This window comes from Apteryx mantelli, chromosome 2 (genome assembly GCF_036417845.1).
Source record: "Apteryx mantelli isolate bAptMan1 chromosome 2, bAptMan1.hap1, whole genome shotgun sequence".
Classification (NCBI taxonomy): Eukaryota; Metazoa; Chordata; class Aves; order Apterygiformes; family Apterygidae; genus Apteryx; species Apteryx mantelli.
Window position 1 is genome coordinate 132,831,719 of NC_089979.1, and position 16,552 is coordinate 132,848,270.

The 16,552-nt window shown below is 42.7% G+C and overlaps 1 long non-coding RNA gene across 2 annotated transcripts in view; it reads right to left on the minus strand.

Moving 5' to 3' along the window:
• Positions 1-375: 375 nt before the first annotated feature.
• LOC136991406 (uncharacterized) overlaps positions 376-16,552 on the minus strand; it is a 36,141-nt gene continuing 19,964 nt past the window's right edge. Inside the window, exons 3-4 of one of the 2 annotated variants that reach the window (XR_010883603.1) lie at positions 4,213-4,345; positions 376-446 (exon numbers count right to left, since the gene is read on the minus strand). This is a non-coding gene — a long non-coding RNA (uncharacterized lncRNA). Of the gene's footprint in view, positions 447-3,493; positions 4,346-16,552 lie in introns of those variants that run through there. The other variant, XR_010883602.1, reaches the window with a different exon arrangement.

Sequence of the window (16,552 nt, forward strand, 5' to 3'; positions counted from 1 at the left end):
AAAAGCTGCGTCTTGAGAAAGGTTTTGCAGTGGGTGCTGCTAAACAAGCACGTTTAATGTTGCAGAAGAATATGGGATGATGACCATTTCTACAGAAGTGATGCAAAATAACATTTTTTGCCTCTCAGTAACAAGAAAATGAAGGTAGGCAAACCTGGAGCCTGGTTCCAGAAATTGCTGAACATCAACCAATCCATTGCAAATCAATGGGAGCTCTCTTGAAAAACAAAGGTAGAACATAAAGCCATCTTTATTTTTTGTAATTTCCTGTGCACTGACTGTACTAAATTAGATCCAGTGAATCATAGTTGCATCAAGAGTATCCTCACAAGGATGAATGGTGTGTGAAGGTATCTGATGCAGTAGTTACTGTGACTTGAATTCTCGTAGCAGTGCTTTGTTGTGAGGCAAAGCTTTGAAGTTCACCAAGTAAGGGACAAAAAACACTGTGAAGGGAATAAAAAAACACATTCAAAAATAATGTAGCATACTGTGCTTGTCTTAACATTGTAATATGGTGGGCTGTCAGTGGTTACACCAATATAAAAGAAAAGAGCATCAGATGTGTTTATTTTGCTTTTGCAAAGTATCTTCACACACCTTGAGAAATATTCTTAATCTAAGAAAGAATAATTTCCTTGAAAACAAGTGTGATTGCTATGAAAAACTCCGGCAGGAATACAGGCCAGACAAAAAATCAGCCTAGTATCAAAGTGGTCCAGAAGGAGATGACTGAAATCATGGTTTTAATTTATTTTGAACAACTCTCATCTGGTAACATTTTTTTCATACTATTCTAATTGCTCCGGTACTCTTACCAAATTCTAAAATTAACTTTCACCTTATATGAACTAAGGAAATTTCATAACTACTTTTGTATGTAACACTGTATAAGATTGTCAGTTACCTGTGCTAATGGTATTAATTTGAAATATATTTAAATTTGATTTGAAAAGCAATATAATGAAAACTTAAATAATATCTAAAGCAGCATATTTATAAAATAGTTTCATGGCAGGTCTGTGAGCCACTTTAGGGGCACACAGTAAAAGAGAGAGAGCCCTTGGCGCAAAAGGCTACCAGCTGATATACTTGACATCAGTATGAAATAGGAGGGGGATTAAAGGTGCTCTGAAATTAAGTGACCTGACCAAGGTGTGCTGTCAGGCACTGGCAGAGCCAGAGGTAAAACACAGGACTCAGGAGTCCCCATCTGATAATCTAGTCACGAATGCTGCTGTCTCCACCTGTATTTCATGCAGTGCTTGTTGGATGTAGGCACCATGACCCGACCGAGGGTGGGATAGTTTGAGCTCAGACATGCTGCCAGCCAGCCGTGGGCTCAAAGTGACACAGTTCATGCGCGGGGACCCAGTCGTGCCTCTCTTGAGTGAGAGCCTGCTCCAAGCCTCCCTGGAAAGGTTTTGCTGACTGCGGTGGGCTTTTGTTCAGGCTCCAGGCGAGCACCAGATAAATCTGATCAACAAAACGACATCCAAGAAAATGCACGTGCTGCAATACAGCTGGTCAAGAGCCCAGGGAGAGAGCTAGGCAGAGAGAGAGAGGGTCTTGCTCAGCAGAAGAGTTCAAGATTCAGTTTCTCCTGACCCTCAGTGACTACAAAATATTGCCAAATTCACCGTGAAAGAGAACCTCCTCCCTACATACTCTTTTTTAAAAATGCTGGACTACATCATTCGGATGCCTTTGCAATGAACTGCCCCTTTATGGGCTGAAGGGTCTTGGGAAGCCCTGGGAACTGGAGCAGAGCAGAAATCTTGGAGCTTGGGCTGGGCTGGGCTGGGCTGGGAACCGCCTCTGCTCAACCAGTGCACGAGCGCATGAGGTTTGGGGTGAAAAGAAAACAGCCTGACTACTTCTGTGACCTCATCAGAAAATGAGGGAAATGTGGAAAAATGCAGTCTAGGAGTAAGTATGTACAAGCTGTTCTAAGGGATGTTATTTTGTGAATTAATATACAGCTTATCCTCTATTTCAAAACCCAGATATCTACCACAAGACAGTGGAAGCCTGGAAGTTTTGTTTCTTTTTTTTAATTGGCACTAGTATCTGTTCATTTTTATATACATGGCAGGGAAGCCTGAGGGGGAGGTAGAATGCTTTCAGATCATCTGTCCTATAAACTCACTGGAAATTATCCAGTCCTCCTTCACCCAATTATTTGATTCTCCAAATGTTGATACTAAAGGAAGACATGAAATTGGCTCCAGGGCGTGCTTAACCTTTTCAGTCCAAGAGCTCCAAAATGGATTTTTCATGCCAAATACCCAAGTTTTATTAAGAGAGATGTACAGCGGCTCAGGCCTCCGTATACGGCCATGCAGTCCCAGGCTGCTCGGCAGTGGTTCCCAATGGGAGTGCCAATTAGTGCTAATTGCACGGGTGTTTATGTGTGTGTGCGTGTGATGTGGACACTTGTCTCCTACGCAGACCATCACTCATGTCACACACACTACAGGCCCATCCAACAGCTGTTAGAGGACCTCGAGATGAAAAGCTTACATCCCATATCCAATCCCCAGAGCCAGCTGGGCCTGTTCCCTAAATGACTATATAAATTCTAATAACAGCTAAGGACGACGCAGACAGGTAACCCTGGCTTTTCTGCTGCCTCCAGAGAGCTGCTGCTATGATGTGATATCTCAGCTGGTCCTCTGAAAAACCCCATGATATGGTGTTTGCCTCCACCCCACCCTACCGCAGAGGACGTGCCTCTTCGGACACAGATGGGGGAGCCTTGGTGGCTGCCTGCAGGACGGCTGCAGGCTGGACAGATGGCTCTGGGGTCGACGGCTGTACGCTGAGCGACGTGGGCACCAAGCAGCAACACTGGCCCAGGACTTCCACACCAGCCTCCCTGGGTGCGGCACATCCGTGGGGCCAGATTCTTCTCCGTGAAGCCAAACAGCAGCGTAAGGGAGGGGAGGGACATGCAGAGGCAGCACGGCCCTCGTGGAGCACCGCAGTGGCTCCCGGCGCAGGGTCTGGGAGAACAATGCACCTGCACCCACCTCGCCATCGCCTAACCCTTCCTCAGGCCTAATAAAAGTCATTTTTCACTCCTCTGTTTGCTTTGCAAGTGTTTAAAGCGCAGCACCTAGTAAAACACCTGCACCCAGCTAAACCGGATCTTTGTATCACATGGAGAGCTAACCTGACCTGTGTTGTCTTAGGGATTTAATTTCCCTTTGGTTCACCAGGAGTCCCTGCAATTAGCTCCCCTTGATGGTAACAGAGCCTGTAGTTTCTGATGGTACGTGCGCTGCACATTTACAAGTAGATACCAGTGACTGTGCTTTTTAAAAGACTAAAATTGAGGGAGTTTGCAGTGAGAGTGGCCAACTCGTCATTTTTTTATCGTTGTTTCCTAGGATTACAGTCAGAATAAAAATTATTTTGATGGAAGATTTCCCCTTGAAAGCATTCTGATATAGAGAGTTTTAAAGCATAATTTAATACATATTTGCACTGTTTTTCGTTCTTATGTATAAATAGATTAGAGCCAAATTCTGTATCCTCTTCACACCAAAAATTTTAAAAACTGCCATTAAGGAAAGCTTTGATGCAACAGCAATGTAGTCATTAGAGAGAGTATAATAAATTACTTATTGCTATGTACTGCATAAGGAATTAAAGAATTACTAGCAAAACAATTCATGCTCTTTAGTCAGGAAGGAGGAAACATGGGATGTGATGGCAGAGGTATTTGGGGGATTTTTTCTATGCTGCTGATGATTCCTTTCCGCAGGGCTCTTAAAATAAAACTTACGCAGCGCTGTATTGTCACAGGCAATGAAGTAGCTCCACCACCTGGGGTTTTCTAGAATTGCATTTCTTCCTCTCTTACACTGGGTTTTATACACTTTTTGTTTTTTTTCTATAAGTAAGATGATGTTTTTGAAATGACATTCATTATAACATAAAGCTGCAGTGCAGGTAAATAGTGACAATATCCAGCTGTTCTGTTTTGTGCCAGAACTTCTGTCTCTGAACTAAGAGAAATCTTTGTTTTATAAGTGTCCCATCATAATCTGTTGTTTTGTAGCTCATTAAAGTTTTTTGAAGTCACTGTCCCAAGAGGCAACACTCGGCATTGCTTTGACTGTCTCCGTGCAGAGAAAGCTCTGCCGGTGCTGCCCTGCCTACGGCTTCGACCAGACCTGGGCAAGGGAAAGCCAAGGGGCAGCGCACCCTCTCTGACAACTTCCACAGTAGCAGTATCAACCTCCACACAGGTTAGGGCTGTGTGCGTCAGCTCAGTCTTGCCTGCTGTCGGCTGGCCTTGCAGTGCACTGATGTACCCAGGTCACAACCGGCTGCCGACCTGGGAAGGAGAAAAGCAGCATGTCAGATCGGACACTGCCTCTGGAGCAAGCAATCCCCTCAGCCGCCCGGCTTCCCCACCACTGGCAGACAACGTGCCTGTCACCGTCACTGCAGAGATGAGGCCGTGCTTTCTCCCTGCTCTCCTCCCGGCCCCTGGCTGTCCTCCAGAAGACCACAAGGAAAGGAGACAGGAGGCAAAACCTAAAGGCCAGAACCTACAAATTCCTTCCTGTGAGTATGAGCAGCCTCCGATCTCTGGGGTCTGCACAGCGAGAGGTGGAGAGAGACGACTGTGCCCCAGATGGGCTGAGGATATTTTCTTCCCAGCAGTTCTACTTTTATTTAACTCCTACTGTACACAGCAACTGTGTGTTACTCCAATACACATGGACTAAAAGAGCATACCTAACGCTACAAAGAGCTGGTGTTTGTTTTTCCTGTTTGCCAATTTACCTGCAGCAGCTAAAATTCTGTGTAGAGACCAAATGTATTGTATAAATATTTTACTGGGCATGCGGGAGATTTGGCAGCAGAGCGCAGGGATGAAAGAGGGCAAGGGTCTTTACTGACATCACATCATGAACAAAATAAACTCTTTCATTCCGTTTCTTATACAGGAGATGTTATAGAGGCATACAGGCACTCACTGTTCTGTTATTTTGTTATTTCTGTTCCTCCCCCAGCCTTACTTCCATCCTCCCTAGAAATGTGTACTTTTTCTTTTTTTTTTTTCCTTTTAAGGCATTTTTCAGGATCAGAAGTAAGTGATCCCAACAGAAAAAATAATCTCTTCATCTACTGGAACTGTACAGAAAGCAACAATATCTTTAGTAAGATCACTTTGGAGTTGAGAGGAATTGTAGACCTCTGTTCGCTAGTGAGGAAATGGGTTTTATACCACAGCAAGTGAGCAGTTGTTCCATTGCCTCTAGTCATACAAACAAACTATCGCAGAGTCCATGACCTCAGCTCTCACCGTGCATTGTCATAATGATCGGTTCACTAGTTTGATTAACTGAAGGACCAATAAGTTTACGTCCCCAAAATCAATGAAACTCAAGTCAATGAGAGAAAGAAGTTGTCCAGCAGAGGACATACCATTTGTTCCACTTTGATAGCAATGCCCTCAGCACTGCACCTCGTTGTGTTCAGAGGAGAGCAGACCCTTGGCTTCATTCAACAGCCACACTTGCTCCAACAAGGTGACAACTTTTAGGTTGCATCCTAAACCTATGGGCATGTGTACCAGATCTAGAGGCAGCTCTTGCTATCCTCCGTAAGAGGTTACCTCCAGGCCCAGTAACTATCCTTAGGCCCTATCCTTTTCCCATACCTTTGATGACTTCTGCCATTTCAGATGAGTCCTAGAGGCTCCCTCAGCTGCGGAGCAGAGGAATTTTTGGCTGCTCAGGCATCAAAAACCAACGAGAGGAGAAAACCTGCACTACACTGAGTTCCTGCATTGACAGTATGTTCAAGCACTGCTTGAACATTTTCCGTTCTCATGTGCCAACCATCACAGATACTTCTCTGGAGCATGGCTTTAACTGTGCTGTTTGCTCCTGCCATTTTCCTAAGTATTTTTCAGTCATTATTTTCCTCAGACTGCTGTCTATCCCTGGGCTATATTAAGTCAGCATCCTAGCAGACCATCCAGCCCAGTATCCTGTCTTGAAGACTGGGCTGCAGAGGAGGCTTACAGAGCTTCAGTGCCGGGTCAAGAAGAGCGTGATCTCATCCTACCCTTTCCTTGCCCCCTGCTACCACCTGGCAGGATACTGGGCATTTACTGAACCAGAAGCTGCACCTATGTCATTTGTGTTTAAAAGCCACTAACAGACCTACTCATCGGAAATATGTTTAGTTCTCTTTAGAACCTGGCTTTTTTTTGTTTAAAAAAAAAAAAGTCAGAAAAAAGCATTTCTTTACCCTCTTCTGAAGCCAAGTTGAGGAAAGGAAGGGTTTTGATATGAAATGATGTCAGGCTTCCGGAAGGACTTTTTAAAGGTTCCTAATTTAGCTTATTTAAGCTCTAGTGAAATGAGCTATGTACAAACACATTAAAAGTCTCCGCTTTAAAGAACCTAAATTATCAGAAGCTTCTGCTACTAGAAAACTCCTCTATTACATATTTGGCAGAGAAGTGGCTGCATAGACAGATGACATGCCATTAGAGTCCATATAAGTAACCACTAGGGAAGGCACCTGCTGCAATACAGAAGATGTTGTTAGAAATGCAAAGATCTGATTGAAAAGCAATTTATATTCTGAGCAAATACATAATAAGAGGAGACATACTACCCCATGTAGAGCTTCCTGCAGAGGAAAATGACACACACTGACAATGGAAAGTCGTTAATCCCACGGAAATAATTAAACAAGACCACAGGAAATGCAGATTTTGAAAACATACAATGCTTAGCCAAAACATGGCTGATTCAGCTTATTGAAATGGAAGTTCACCCTCTCACCCAAAAAGTCTTGCAATCTAGAGAAATTCTTTAAATTAAGAAATAGAAAGAGGAATACTGAGTCAAATTCACCAATGAGATCATGTTACTTCTGTGGCTGTACTGGCCTATGGTTGAATAAAATGAACATGTGAGAGGAAACTTGAGTTTCGTTTCAGATTAAATAATATTACTGCCTTCCTACTGCCCTAGACATACCTATTTCCAGGAAGGATGGAAACAAAGACAGCAAAGGTTCTTGTGTTCTCTTTTTATGCAAATGAAGTTGAATTCAATCTGTGCTTTCTACTCTATTTCCTTGCGCTGATCCAATCTTGCTCCCACGGATGATAACAGAGAGTCCTATTAAAGTTGGCAGGGGACTGAGTCATGCCCTGATATCATATACACAAAAGTGGGACTGTGATGATAAAAAGAGGCAAGATTTCCTGGTTTGTACAGCTCAAATCATAGGCTGGATCACAGGGCAAAACCCAAGCTGTAAAAGGACAGAGAAGAAAGCTTTGTGAACTTAGACAAGTTGAACATCTTCTCTCCCCTGGTGGGGGAGAAAGAACCAGCAGTTGTGTTTGAGGCTAGCCTTTACGGAAAATGAGCAACTGAACTGATCCTAGCAAGACTATGGGACTTCCTTGCAAGGAATATTGATTGCTGATGGTTCTTTTTATCCACTGGTCTCCTCTGGCAGAGTTGTGCATCTGTACCATATGGCTGGTGCAGGAGGTCACACTAACTCATGATTGAACCATGTTTAAATGTAAGAGGAGATTCTTGAGTGTCTCACCTCCTAGTGGAGGCAGGAACAGATAAGAAGATGAAAATGTCCAGGCAGAAATGGTTTATTGATGAACTCTGCACTGAACCTACCATCTAAGACTTGAAGAACTCTCTAGGTAAAGTGAGGAAAATGAGAAGTTGTTATATCTGCAAGTATGTGATTTTTTTGTCCTCATGAATCTGCCTTTCACTCACGCTTGGTCTGTGAGTGTTCATGTGATCTAGAAGTGTGGTTTCATGGCCAGTGATTTACTTGCTCTGTCACTGAGTCCTTGAAGGCTGTAACAATGATCCAGTCAAGGTGAAACTCTGGGAAAGGCTATTGGAGCTATAAGGGAGATATGTGGTCCTTTGTGGTCCTGGGACTTACAGCAGCTGGACCATACCCTATGAACGTATGCCAGCGTTGGAATCTGTCCCTGCTATGATAACCGAAAAGTTGTATATAGAGCCTGGGCCGGGATGCTGCCTGGACTCAGCAAAACCTGAGGGTTTGTTCTCCTTTGCACATAGCTGGATCCCTAGTACTGCTCTTTGCTGTCTCTCCAGTACTTGTCAGAAAGAGGGGATTCACCTGGGGCTGTGGCAAATGCTAGATTTTTTCTTTCAAAGGCCTGATGCAAAGCTCATTATAGTAATTTCAGTGATCTCTGGTAAGGTCCTGAATACCTGCTCAGACCTGAGTTGCAGAAGAGATGACTGAGGTCTCTTTCACCTCTGAGTGCTTTTGCAGACAGAAGCTAGAAAAATGCTTCCAAAATGATAACAGTAAGAATCTGACTGCAATCTGCAAGTCAAACAGGAACACAAAGAGCATGTCATCTCCTTTGTGATTAGGAGTGAGTCTGACACATGGAAAATAACCAGACACACAGACAAAGGAACACTGGAAATAATAACCTTTAAAGAAGCACATCTGAAAAAAATAACTCTTCCAATGTTTAAATTTGTCTAGTGAGTACAGATGCCAAATGCATTTCAGGAATAGCTCGGCAATGACTGAGTACAGCATTTAATTAAGTGATTATATAATCAACCCTCTGTTTTATGAAGCAATAATTCAATTCCCAAGTGGATAAGCTATGAGGCCGAAGGCTGGGCAGTTTATCACAATGAGGGAATCTGATTACTGCTAAAGAAAACATAGGGACAATGATGTTATTGTTACAATACTAGTTTAATTAATATAAAATTAATATGTCTTTTTTTTTTTAAATTCATAACAATATATGGCTTCTTCCATTTTCTGTTTGGAGGTAGTGGTTATTTATGGCCACACAGAACATGCGGGAAGTTAATGATGTCACACAGTAATTTATTGGGGATAAAATTACAAAAGTCATTTTATCAGGGAATGATATAGTCCTCTTCCTGGAGTATAAGTAGACAAGAAACTCCACTTATGCTGTAAAAGAAATATCAGACAAGGTAACTTCATTGCTGGAAAGCTTTTCACTGTATTATTAATAATAATTCCATTAAACCAGAGGTTTGAGTCGCATTGAGCAGGGACTTAGAGTACACAAAATATATGATCAGGGAAATCTGATCAGCAGCTGGTGAAAATATGTATAGTTCCAACAATACATATGAAGTTGCACCAGCCAGACAACTTGTTCAGAGAATAAAGTGATGCAAACAAAGCGACCAGAATGAGCTAGGGAATGAATTGCATTCATTTATGGTGACTGGGGTGTATTTACATTTTTGTTTAGATATTTTATTACAGATTTCAGGAAAACCCCAAATCAGTATAGGAATGAGCGTAGAGGGTATTCTCAAAAGGGATTCAGAGTAAAGTGGACAGAAGAACGATTTACTGCAATAAGAAGAATCAGAAACACAGAGAAAGCAAAAAGAGGAAGAACCAGCAAAAACAAAGGAGCCTATACCTGGGAAATCAACTGGATATGAGGATAGGACAAGGAACAAGGGAAAGAAATGCAATGATCAGTGTTGATTAATATATGCAGATTGCAGTCTTCAGAGCTGAGTGAATAATGACTTTAAGAGAGTGTGAAGCCTCTTTTTTGCTGCTGCTATTGCATTTGCACAGGGTCAGGAAACCCATGTGCATACTCAGCATTTCTGAGAGGCACCTGAGAAGATGTCCCACCTGCTTTAAAATATCAGGATGAAAAGAAAGAAAGAAAAAAAAAGAGTATGAACATTGAATCTAGCCTATTGCAGTAAATTCTACTTTTACTGTGGCACTAGGATATTAGGGGCTGTATTACATGCTGGGTTCCCAGGATGGACAGTTCAATGGACTATATACTATGTAATCATTGATTCGATGCCTTGAAATAGAGCTTATAGGGAAAGCTGCTGGGGGAAATAGCACTAATATAGACTGAGATTGGTTACTAAAATGGAGAGAAAAACTATTAGGTTGCAATCATTTTATAGGAAAGTGTCCTTAATGCAGGAAAAGGGGTTTATGTTCCATGTAGAAGAATCCCCGTAGCACAGTTTCAGCTTATTAGTTCTAAATTGACCACAGCAAATGAGCGCTACTATTGTCAATGACCTGGCATTTTATAAGCACACTGGGGCTCAGTTTTAAACTATTTTACACACATAAAGAATGTGAGATGGAAGATGAAAGCAAGGAAATCCACCCAGCAGTCTCAGCTTCAAAGACTGCTGCAGGAAAGTGCTCTTGGGGGTGAGCACATAAGTACAATGAGATTTGCTTTGCTTCTGGAGTTTGATCACTGGCACTGAAATACGAGGCTCGAACAGAGCAGTGATAGCCGTTAGCAAAGGCATTGCTAGGGCTATGCACAAGTTACTAAACAATGTCTAATTTAACCCTTCTGAAAGAGAGGAGGCATTGGAGGCATTTAAAAACTGGGAAAGTAATAACAGGCATTGGTGTGGGGGAATGAGCTGGTGCAGGAGACAGGTCCTTCTCCAGCCCTGTGTTACAGCATGGCCCAGTATTTTTCTGTGCTGTGTCCCAGTGATCTCCTACGCAGAGTGAGTCTCAAGCACACAGGGCGCCTGGCCTGACCAGGCAGGGGCTTCACAGCTCCCATCACTCTAGATTTTGAAGTCATGCCCCAACAGAATAACCCTCCTGGGAGTTTTGGCCTGCAGTGAGTGCTCTACCAGCCTCTCTAATGCAAGTGCAGCAAATCTTCTGGGTATGTCACCATGCATGAGGCTCCTGCAGCCCTTTGTCAGATGAGAAGCCCTCACATCAGCCCATGTAAATTTGTCCCTCTGTAATTATTTATACTGCCATGTATCCATCCACAGAGAGCTGGGCTGACAGCACGTTTCTTCATCAAGTCTTCAGGCAGTTAGAGTATGTTCCTGCGATCTAGGAAGGAAGAAGCAGAAAATCTAAAGACAGCAAGTACAAGAGCCACCATCTTGATGAAAAGGTATAACCTTAAACTAGGTGATACTTGTTTCATGATGCATTTCTGGCTATGGCAAATACTGAAGAAGTGACCATAGCAGCGGCACAGTAGATCCCAGGACACTGCTGGACTTCAGAGCGACATTTGATGCACAGTTTTAAACAAAAACTTCGTTGAATCTCCAATATAGAGAGTCAGACTGCAGAGAATAGCCATACCACAACCTGGATGAAAAAGTAGGTGCTGCTTCTGTAGCTTATTTTTAACCTGATGTGTTGCAGCATTCGCTGGTGAGGCTTTCTGTGTTGTGTCAGTAATCACAGCACAACCTCCTTTATCTAAAGCCCATTGCCAATGCTGATTAAACTCTGTGCTCAGTGAATCTAGATCTGAAGTCTTGACATTCATAGGATTTCAGATGTCAGCCTGACAATCAAATAGCCAAAGTAGAATCGGTAGGAGGCCATGGGCAACATGGAACAACAAATTCTGATGCCAGTTTCCCCATGCTGACAAATATTTACATACCATCCAGACTATCAATCAACAAGCAAATTTGTCAGATACTTTGGTGCTCTTTGAGTTTATTACACTTCAGCACTTTCATCCTCTAAAGCTCTAAAAATGCTCTAATTTGGAACTCGGATTTTAAAATGCACTGAGTTTCCCAGGTACGATGTCTAACAATGTTAACGATGGCTGGTTTCATAACTCCCAGTAGAATTTGTATGCAATTAATGTTCTCCTCCTCTGAACAGAAACCTAGAGGTTTGCAAAACACACCATATGTTTGTCAGTTTGCCAATGAATCAAGATGTTTTTGCAGCCTTCTGAGTTTCAATAATTAATGGTAATGTCTAAAACCTAAACTACAGTTCAGGGACTCAGAACAGAACTTTTGCTATGTCCAGTGTTGTTGAGCATCATCACAGCTGAGACGGTTCAGGTGAGAAACTAAACATTTGTATTAACTGGTTACCATTGCTCCTTCCAAGACTAGCTGACTGGATTCGTGCAGAAGGCTTACTTATTATGCAGAGTAATGCTATTACCCCCAGCTTAGGCTTTGGTCTCAAATACTTGAATGTTCAATACTCCAGTATAATCTGCCTGGGCTGACTTGATTTTAGTAACTAAATGTAATCTAACAGTTTACGGGTTTGCAAATATGCTTTATTCTCATCAAGTGGCTTGTTATTCGCTTTAGCAGACTATTAGCAACTAATTAATACAACAAAGTTAAGCAAACAAAATAAATCAGTTAGGTCTTAAAACTGTGTTCACGAGCAGGCTGGCTGATTTTTATGAGCCATATTTTTTCAATTATTATTTTAAAATGTAACTGCTTGAAAGGCTGATCCAAAAGAGAACACAATGTTAATACCTCGTATAGCTGGGATATCCTGGGATAATTCTTCTGAGACCTCCTTTGCTTCCATACTTGTGCATGAACACTTCTGCCTTAGCTGAGAATTTATGAGTAGGTTTCTTTTCTTTCAGGTGAAGATTTTGCTGTTTGTTAGGCTACTAAAAATGTCCTCCTTTTTATTGATTCCTAGATGATGACCTATTCCAGTCTTTTCCTCAGATGGATCTAAATTTGCAGGTTAAGAGGACTGATAAAGAAGCAGAAGATTCCTTAACTGTCTACAATATGCTGGATTGCTTCCCTCCTTTTTCTCCTCCAAAGCAGAATTATTACAGGAAGTGTCCTAATAATAAGGATAATGTCACTAACACTCTTGCTTCAGAATTAAAAACATCAGTTGAAATGGGTTATTCTTTAATTTTTCTCTTATCAAACTCATTTTGGTGTTATTAATAAAATGGCTAATTTGTACAATTGATGAATTTAATGTATATTTAATTTGCCATATATGTTAGCAATTCCCAAAATCAGCATATTTGTAATAATGCTGTTGATTTTTCTCAAATGCACCGTAATAATGTTGCCATCATGTTGACATGAGAAACAATGCATGTGCTTTAGCTCTGTAAATCATTTAACTTTAATAATATTTCGCTACACCGCCCATCCGCAGAACATGGAGTATTTTAGAAACATTCAGAATAATTCCTTTAAGAATCAACCAACCGCTCCTGTATGAGCGAGGCAGAGGATAGATTGGCACCCTTCGGACCACCACCATCCCTTCCATTCCTGGGGTAAAACCACTTCCTAACAGCAGCCGGCAGGAGATGCAGAACAATGTGCAGTGGAACTGCCAGAAGAATTTCTGGACAACAGAGGGAGGAAACCCTATTGTGAGAACTGCAGTGGAACACTAAGTGACCACAGGCATTTCATTGTGGATTGTCTCTTTCCTTTTAACACTGTGAGTGGCAGCAATAAAGGCTTCTGGCTTAAGACATCTCTTAGTTTTTCTGGGGTTCCTATGCAAATGACTACTTACTTGCAGTGGGGTTCATCTGTTACTGAATTGATGTAGCAGCACTAATAGAGTGCCCACTATAAAAAAAAAAAGCGTTAATGCAAATTATGGCTTGTGCCAATATGGCTTAGTTCAGTTTGAAACTGGCAGCAGAAAACCCAGCACAGATAACATCTAAATCCTATTTAGCTTCAACACAAGACAATATTATTGAGATATAACCATGGCTGCTGCAAAGACAAAGTTTCTCTTTAAAGATTCACTATCTGTTTTGTGAAAGCTATATCCAGTCCAGCTCCATATGGTTATTTTAACCAACTTTAATCCAAACTGTTTCGTTTCTACTTTTCGATGGAAAGTCTGATTGTCAGCTACATGAAAATGGTTGTGAAAAATACTTGCCTTTCCCCAAGAAAAAACAACTACTCTGGAATCGAAAGTTTTCACCATTCAGGCAAAAAAATGAAACCTTTGAACAGCCTCCCTGTCCAGTCCCCAAAATTATTTTCTCTGGAAATGCTGGTGCAGTGACTCCTGGCCCAGCAGGATGAGTACCTCATAACTCCCACTTCCCGTTAGAAAACTCTAGGCTGCTTCCCCCTAATGTACCACATCCCTAGGCTTCTGCAATGCAGGTCTGCCAGACTATCTTGTGGACTGTCTTATGGGCTTTTATCCATAAGACTTGCAGTCTGGGCAGGATGCCAGGCCCACAGGGAAGGGTCGGGGCATGGAGAACCAGCACTAAAATTGCACAGGAAGGAGCTGGTCAGAAAAATTCTGACAAAACAATTTTCCATTGAAAACTGCCAGTTCAGCAAAAGGGATGATGATTTTTACTCACCTTGCAGGGGAGCAAAGACAGGGCTCCAACAGAGCACCATCTGCTTTCCTGCCAGTTCACCCTCTCCCCTCTCTCTGCCAAGCTTAGAAATCATCAAAGTCCTGGGGGGCTGAAAAAGCTTCTCATTTCCCAGATGGGAACTGTGAGCTCGAGAGCCCTCATGGCTACAGCTCAGCCAGGACTCCCAGGGCTTCAGGGGTCCTCGAGCAGAATAGGATTCCCCCAGGAGGAAGCTGGGGGAAGAGATGCCTTGAGAACCTGAGAGTTTAAACTCCACCAGTGATGCTTCCTTCTGAAAGTCCTGAAGTGAGACATTTTTGATAGTTTCCAACTGTTTCCTTTAAAAAAATCCCTTCTGGAGGGAATTTCAGAATGTTTTGAGGGTTTTTTTTGGTCTGAATTTTGCATAGGATGGACAGTCTAGCTTTACTCTGGATTCAAATGGTAAAATATTTTCCAAAATATATTGATTTTAAAACAAGTCAGGGTTTCTAACATCAAATTCTATAATTATTCTCTTAATCCAAGCTGAAGATTTCCATGGGGGCAGAGAGACAAATACATTTGAACATGAAAACAAGAAGTCTGAGAATTTTTCCTATATGGACAAATCTTCGGTTGCTGTACAGTTGCCATCAGGGCTTTTAGGTCACCCATTTCTAGCCCCCTGTGCATGAGAACAACCCATAGGAGAAGGGACTAAGAAGAGGATACCAGAGCCTTGGGGCCCTGGGCAGCCATAACCATATATCTGCTTTAAACTTATACTGAAGTCTGGCCCAGCCCTTCAGCAAGTTAGAAAAGAAGTGAAAAAAAGTTAGGAATGATTTGCAGAAACAGCTTGAAAACACTTTGTTTTCCCTTGTTTTACAATGAACAGGGCATGGGTTGGCTGGTCCATAAGTACCATCCATACCACATACTCTGAATGCTGCAGACCAGACCCCATCAAAATATTTCAAGTATGGGCATGTCAGTGTTTGAGAGCTGTCAGGCTCCCAAATTCAATAATACAACTTAGCAAATCAAATAGCAAACACTCACTGCACTCATTATGAAGGACTGGGAGAATTAAAGTGCACATTCTTTACTGACTCCCACCATCTGATGAAGATACAAAAATGAGGAAAGGCAGGCAGGTTTCAGCCCTGTCACACCAAGAGGAATAGAAAACTTGTTCTCTGCAGCTGAAATAGGGGAGCCATGAAAAAAATGCTGTCACACTGCTAAATGCTATTATACATGCGAAGTGCAAAAATATGTTTAGCAGTGATATGCCCAGGATTGTAGTACGAGTTCAGAAAGTAACTCTGCACCTGGTGTGATAACAACAGCCTGTTGTGCTGCCATTGCTTGGTGCTGGAGAGAGTCAGAGTAATGTCAGTGCCCTTGCAGAGGGTCCCATGCCAGTGGGGACGAAGTGCTCTTGGGAGAGGGCACCGAGGAAACCTGCGACCAACTCCTCCATGGGAGCAGCCGGCAGGGCCTGGACTGGTGTTAACAGCCGGTGAGGAGGAGGAGGCTGTTCAGAGCATCCTCCAGCAGAGATGACTGCTGCCATGGCAACAGCAGCTATACAGGAGAGGAGGGTAGAGACACCAGCTGTGTTCGGGTGATATTTTTTGTTTTTTTTTTTTAATTTTTTCCCCTTTTTTGCAGTAGAGATGCTCCAAACGTAGTGCATTCCCTGTTGTTGTTGGACTAGAAGACGGAAATGTGCAGATGCCCCTCTCCCAGCAATGCCGCCCTGGGTCCTGCAGCCATCCTGGCAGCTCTGCCCAGAGTCCTGCAGGTACTGGTAACACAGCCCTGACCATGGGGTGCTCCCAGGGCTGAAGCAGCTGACTCCCTAGTGGGAGCCTGATCTCACTTGCGCTATTTTTACTCCGGTTCACTCAGTAATTTTAACACAGTTGCTCCTTGCTTTCTGTAGATGTTCGATAACAAGCATCACTAAACTCCCCCTCTGTTGTAATCTATGGACTACTGGCAGGATCTGTTCTCGGCCACACCACCACAGACCTCAAGGAGCTTCATTCTCACTCCAGATTTGGCCTCTGACAACCAAACTGCTCCCCAAGGCTATTCTGCCCTGGAGCTTCTTGGATCAAACTAAGCTCTTTGGTGGGGCAACTCTAATCCTAACTGTGATCCACTAAAAGTTAGGTGTGCAAGTCTAAACCAGCCATTTACACCCCATTTTCTCTCAAGAGCATCTGCAGAAGGCGAGCTATCCTACCTACCGAAAAGTAGACAAATCATACTCTGGAAATGCATATCTTTAGCCCTGCATACGATAAACTGCTCTCTGAAGGCCTCTATCTCTCTTTAGGCAACATGCTACCCGTC